The sequence below is a fragment of the Arachis duranensis genome, chromosome 6, assembly GCF_000817695.3.
Source record: "Arachis duranensis cultivar V14167 chromosome 6, aradu.V14167.gnm2.J7QH, whole genome shotgun sequence".
NCBI classification, from domain to species: Eukaryota; Viridiplantae; Streptophyta; class Magnoliopsida; order Fabales; family Fabaceae; genus Arachis; species Arachis duranensis.
In genome coordinates, this window is record NC_029777.3 from 27,057,499 (window position 1) to 27,064,539 (window position 7,041).

Genomic DNA, 7,041 nt, shown 5'->3' on the forward strand with positions numbered 1-7,041 from the left:
AAGCTTGAAAACATCAATATTCTCTTAATAAATCAAATAATACAACTTCTCAAATCCAACCCTTTTCAAATAACTTTTCAAACAAGGCTAGAATTTTGTAGAAATTTCGGCAGCACCTGCCCTAAAACTTGGACTTTTGCCACCCGGTTCGGGTCCCAACTAAACCATTTCTCATTCCTTTTCAACAGCTCAAAACCAGAAATCAATTTAAAGCAAGCTAAATCCAACAATCGCCTCAGTGGCGTATCTCAAGGATACCATTTCAAAATTAACTCAATATCAATCCATATAACTCATTTCCAAAGCTTTAAAGAAACGGTTCAATAACAAATCATTTGTCCAAAACCAAATCGATTAAAATAAACCAGGCTGAATTCAAAAGTGCATTCGACTTTTCACATCATTGAAATAATTGACTCAATTCAAACCAAATAATACATAAGGCAGATACAATCACCAAATACACAATATCCCACATCAGTATCCATATGTAATAATTCTAATACACAAAACATAGTTTTTGGAAAGTGCCCCTACCTCAAAACACAAATCCATAACCCAAACGTCTCATAAGTTCTTTTCGCCTCAACTCGAAATCAAAGGCAGCTTCAAAGCACAGCCCCACACATTTCGCAGCAGCATAACCAGCTCTAAATTACAACAAGCAACCTCAGTTACTAAACTCTAGGAACATTAATACCGTAAAGGCTTTAATACACGTACGGGACACTATCGTAAGGCTTTCGAAACATAAATACTTACTGAAACTAAGAAAGAACGGCTGAACCAACATCAACGGCCTCTGAACCGGTTGGGCGGTAGCCCCGGCAGTGATTCTGGCAACAACCGCGTTACACCCGATGACCAGAACGGCAACAATCAGAATTTGAACCTATGTTACCAAGCCTCAGAGTCTTTAACCAAACACAACAGAATACTTATTAAAAGGGCTTTTCGAAATGAACATGCTTACTGCAGCAAGGGATGAACTACACCGAGTAGCGGCGGTCCCGATGGTGCTTCTAGCAACACCCGTGTCACTCCCGGTGAGCGAAACAGTGGAAATAGCGATGCAGCCGCTCCGAATGGCAAGCAAGGCGACGAACGACACCAGCAGCGATGAATGGCAGTAGCTCCAGTGTGGGTCCGGCTGCAGCAACACACGATAACTCCTAGCACAACAGCCTCAGTATAACTCTCATGGCAGAGATGAATTTTAACGAATAAGGAAGCTGAATACAGTTTAGTGCTTACCAAACGACACCGCTTCAAAGGCGGTTTCCGGCGAACAGGCATGGCGGCGCGGCTCCAGACGACAGAGGCGACAGCAGCACCTTCCTCCACCCCGCGCGCGCTCTCGGTGCATGAGTCGCCAAGGACGGCGACGAAGGAGACCCTGGGCAGTGACAACGACGCAACTCCAAGGTGGCAGCAGGAACCTCGAAGGCGTTCAGACTCCACCACGATGGCGAGCTCGCGGCGGTCGCGACGGTGGCTTCTCCTTCCCAGTCCTGGGTCGCGCTCGTCACCCTTTCTCATGGCTCGTTTTGATCTATCACTCTTCCTCAGCTGGTTCGGTGACGTCAGGACGTGTCGGCGGTGGTGGTTCCAGACCAGCAGTAGCAGGCAGTAGCGCGCGATGGAGGTGGCAGCAAAGGCATTCCCGCGGTGTCTCCCTTTCGTGCGTCCTCTTCTTCCCGATCTCCCAGTTCCTCTCGGATCCCTTCCTCTCTGCCTTCACCATTTCTTTCTTTCTTTCTTCGTACCGTATGTAAGTTAGGAAGGAGAAACGAGGGTGGCTGCTGGGATGAGAGGGGAAACGGGTACTGGGTCAGGGTTTTAGGGTTAGGGTTTTTGAATAAAATTAGGATAAGGGTCAAATTGGTAATTTCAAATAAAAATTAGAAATAATATAGTATTGAAATCCAAATTAAATCCAACACTAATTGTATATAGAAAATACTATTTGATCATCAATTTTTTACAAATTACTTTCAATAAAATGCCCAAATCAAATAATTAGAAATAATATACTTAATTTCTCTATTTTCCAAAATAGCAGTAATAATATTTAAAGTATTACTTATCTAATCCAAATCATATAAAATCCTTATTATTTCATAACTATCAACTTTATATTTTAAATATAGAAAATAATCCAATAATTATAAAATTGGATAATAATCATAACTTATCTCAAATCCAACAAATCAAAACTTGCCTTAATTATCTATAATAAAATAATCTCTGAAATTAAGGCTATAAATAATTGTAGGATTTGAGACCTGCTCATAATAAGACTTTTCAAAGATTCTGGGTCTTACAATTAATGCTAACCTCTCTTGTGTCTCTCTTGTTCTCGCTACGTTAAGGTGATCCGAATGATTCTCGCTTACCCATATCAAACACTCAAGCATATATGTAACACAATTAGAATTATAATGTGAATATAATTTGCTAATGATATGTTGAGCAGTATTTTTATATATAGAATAAAATTTTGTTTGTTCGTTATTTATTATTGAAAAATATCTTTCAAAAAGATTTTATTGTTTTATATATATATTATATAATATAATTATAAAGAACATGTATCTATGATTGTAATTTAAAAAGATTTACAAATACATAATATTGAATAATAAATATATAATATTTTCAAAATTATATATTATTGTAAGTTTATTATTTTTATGTCGAAATTATTCGTAATAGATATTATTATTTAAATTTATTATTCAACGTGACAATAAATATATAATATTTTTAAATCATATATATATATCTAAAAATTTATTTATTTTTATTTAAACATGATTTAAAATAGATATTATTATTTTAACTTATTTTAATTTATTACTCTACGTAATACTAGCATTTAAATTTGTAATATTGATTTATTTATAAATAATATAATTGATGTGATTTATGTTGATTATAAACTAATTAGATTGTCAATAATTAGAATGAATTTGCATTTAATATAGATTTAACGTAAATTGATATATAATAACAACTCTCTTTTATCATTGTTATGTATTTTTTTCTCAAACACATAACACTACAAGCTAATTACAATGGTAAAAAACGCGAAGAAATAATCGAGTTGCTTCTGTTGAGGCAAGTTCTATTCCTAACATGAAGATCTGTCAAGAACCAACTGAAATTTTGAACAAGTATGTACTATTTTTTTTGAATTCTTGTATTATAAATTTATTTTCAATGGTCTTGTATGATTCTTTGATAATGAGTATATTTATTCACATCTTCGATTAAAAGAATAAAATATAAATTATGTTGATTCTTTTAAAAAAAATAAGGAAAGAAGAAAGACAAATGCAGCTACTACCCCCTCCCCCTTCTTTCTCCAAAAGCGGACCAAACCCAACCCTAAAAGGTAAAAATCCCATTAGAGCAGAATAGCAGCTAGGCATCCTCACCACTATTGGCGCCGTCCTCGCATCTCCTCCAGCCGCAATCCCCACTGCTCAAGCTCCTCTCCTCCGTCGCAACGTGACTCGCTTCACAACTTGTATCTGTCTCATTCCTATTTCGCTGCACTGCCCCTGTTTTTCCGGTACCATCGCTCAAGCTTGCATCCTCCATTGTAATACGTCTTGCGTCGCAACCTATGTGGCGTCGCATCTCGTCTCCTCCGTCTCATTCGTTTATCACAGATTCCCTGTTCTGCCGCGCTTCCCCCCTCCTCTTTCATTCCATTTCTTTGAGTATTCTTGTTTTTTTGAGTTAATTTCTTTGATTGTTGATTGTTGTTAACAGGAAAAATTGTTGATTGATATTTTTGTTGCATTAATTATTATTGATTTTTTTCAAAATTTCGGAGTTAATTTTTTATTTTGATGTGAATTTTTGTGCTAATGATCTGAATCTCGGAGTTTTGTTCTCAGTTAGTTGTACATATTCTTCACGCTAATTTTTTTTTGTATTCTTTTATGTAAAAGCTAAACAAACTTTGGTTTTTTCATAGTGAATAAAATGAGATTTTGACCCTGCATGCAATGTTCTAATGTTATATAGTCCATATTATTATGATGAATAATATATTTTGTCATCCATTGTAAGGAAACTACTTCTTTAGACCAATTGTTTCTAAAATATTTGAAGTTTATATACGTGAATCTTATTAGCAAAGATCCCATATTTTTTAACATTGCTATTCTGTTACAAAATTATTCATGTGAATATTTTTTATGTTTTATTCAGCCTACAAATTGACCTCTTTTCTAAACAGGATAACTTAGAAATTAAATAATTAAAAAATATTATGCATAACATTTCTTAATCTCATATTAATCTAATTAATTTACTCAAATTATGATGCTTTTGCCTTTTGTTTTTTGTTTCACTTTGCTTTTGTTTTGTGTTTCATAACTATCTCATTATTATCTTTATTTTAACATCTTTGTTAACTTTTTTTAATGTTACAGTGAACCCAATCCATCATTGAAGAATAAAGTGACTTTAGACTCATTAGCTAATTTTCTTGAGCAATTGACCCAAGTAGTCCAATCTATTGTTCAACAATTGGAAAATAATGTCAGCTCTCCCTCTAAGGTGTTTAAGGTCTTTGGTTCCAATTCTAAGACTCTTAACCAACAAAGTAGTGCATTAAATTATCCAATCTTGTTATGTTGTATTGAGAAGGCCAAGACAGATCTGTCCATTGCCAAGAAAAGGAGAACAGATTCACTTGCTCCAATCAATATTCCTGAATTAGAGCTACCTAGTGTGAGTACTAAGTAATAAGTAGTTTTATTATTATTATTATTATTATTATTATTATTATTATTATTATTATTATTATTACACTAATAACAGTTTCTTTATATATTTATTGGGTGCAAGTGTGTTTTAGACCAACAGCTTCGATGGGTATGGATGATACTAAACTTGCAATTGCAGCATACTTGTATGGTAATCATTTGATGGATAAGTAAGTAAACTCAATTAGAATATTATTTTTTAACGGTATTGTTGATTTGTTTAGCTATTTTTATTTATGTTAATTTATCTTTGGCAGCTACGAGGAGGATATAGTATTTTTAGAGCTTACAGCTCGCAGAGATGTATTCAGGAGCTTGACGCCAGGAAAGCCAATCGCTTCTCTTGTTCTAGACTTAGTAGCAGATATGATAAAGATAGAGTTGACCAAAGAAAGTGGTTATTGGTTTTTACCTACAACATTTGCGGTAAGTATATAGGAGTGTATACTAAAATTATATTGGTAGGTGTTATTTGTATTGCACATATAAACTAGTGGCTGAAATAATGTAGCTGTCAGAGAAGACAAAATTGGATCCCAACTGTCTGCCGTCTTGTATCACAGACATTTATCTAGACAAAGTTGACTGCTTAAAAAGAGTAAGTTTATATCATTTTAAATTCATATTAGCAAATATTGGCATAAAATACTTTTTATAACTAAAATGACTTTCTCTTGATTAGGTCTTTATCCTTGTATCTGAAACTACTGACAAAGGTCATGAACACTGGTACCTCATAGTGATTGATTGTGTTAAAAGATAAATCATTTTGCTAGACCCATTTCCCATTGAGAAACAGTTCAAGCGAAAGAAGACAACCTAGAAATTAGTAACTATATTTTCTTCTTTTTTTTTGTTAATTATCTACATATATGACTAAAAAAGAAAACTCTAACATAGGCATAAATAGGACATTTATTTAGACGAGGTATTGGAAGATCGTTCATTCTATGACTTTGAGACCACTCCAAATCTGATTTCTTCACAGTTTGAATTTGAAGAGCCAGAAGGCCTTCCCACCCTCGAAGCTGGATCGTAAGATCGTATAATTAGTAGTTATTGACATGAACTTTATGCAATTATATAATACTCTAATATAGCTTGCTTGATATGTAGGAATGACGCAGGTGTGTGGGTTGCAAGTTGGTTGATAGCTTGTTTTGAAGATGATTATTTTAACATAAAGGTAATATTATGCACTAATCTTTTCTTTCATTTTTTCTTTTATATTTGGGTAGTTAAGCCTAATGTGTAATTATTCAAATTTTATTAGGTTGATGATAGGGTTCGAATGAAGATTACAGTCTCACTCGTGTCAAAGAATCATAATATGATCAGCTATATGGTCAAAAGAAATGCCATTGAAAATCTTAGAAAGCTATATGATAATCACCATTATGATGATCATGAATTCCCATAAGATTAGATTTACAACATTCTCTTTTTTATTATTTTTGTTTTTATTATTTTCTTCTGGGCATATAAACCGTCTAGTGACATACGACATTATATTTTGTTTATGTTTGTGCTCGTATTTGTTTGTCGGATTATTTAATGTCTCCATTTGACTAGAGATATAAGTATTATTATTTTTAAGGGTGGGTTTTCTTGACCATCATTATTACTTCTATGTTTTATGAATTGTCTGCTAGTGGTGCTTATTATTATGCCATTTTGATATTATGATTGATTTGATCATAATTAGATAGATTCAGAATCAATACATATTAGCTAATAGTAGTATCTTTGATATATGAGTTGAGCTCTATTGGGATTTGAAGTGAAGATTTTTCCTTTTACTTTTGTTTTATCTTATTTATTTATTTTCTCTTTGGGATATTTCTTTGCATTTTGATCATTCCTTCTTGATGTGGGAGTTCTAGTGCAAGTGTGGTTTTCCCTTTTTTTTTGGGATTTTGAAGTGGAAGTGGGAGTTCGGGTGATTTGGATTATACCCGAGAGAAGGGGCTGGTTGATGCAGCTTTTGCTTAAATAATTAAAAGTTCATTTATGCTTAGTTTTGAATATGCTGCCTGATCAGAGAAGAAAGATAAAGTTACTCAGCTCATATGTATATTTAGATTCACATGTATGTATCTTAATATGTTTTGGATTGGTGTTTTGTATTTTATGGGAAGGAATCTAGTGGATGTTGAGGGGTAGGGAATGATGTGTGGTAACTTGTGAATGTATCTATTGCCTATGTATGAATTTATACTCTTTTGGTGATTGAAATTTTATTCTTTTATACAATCTA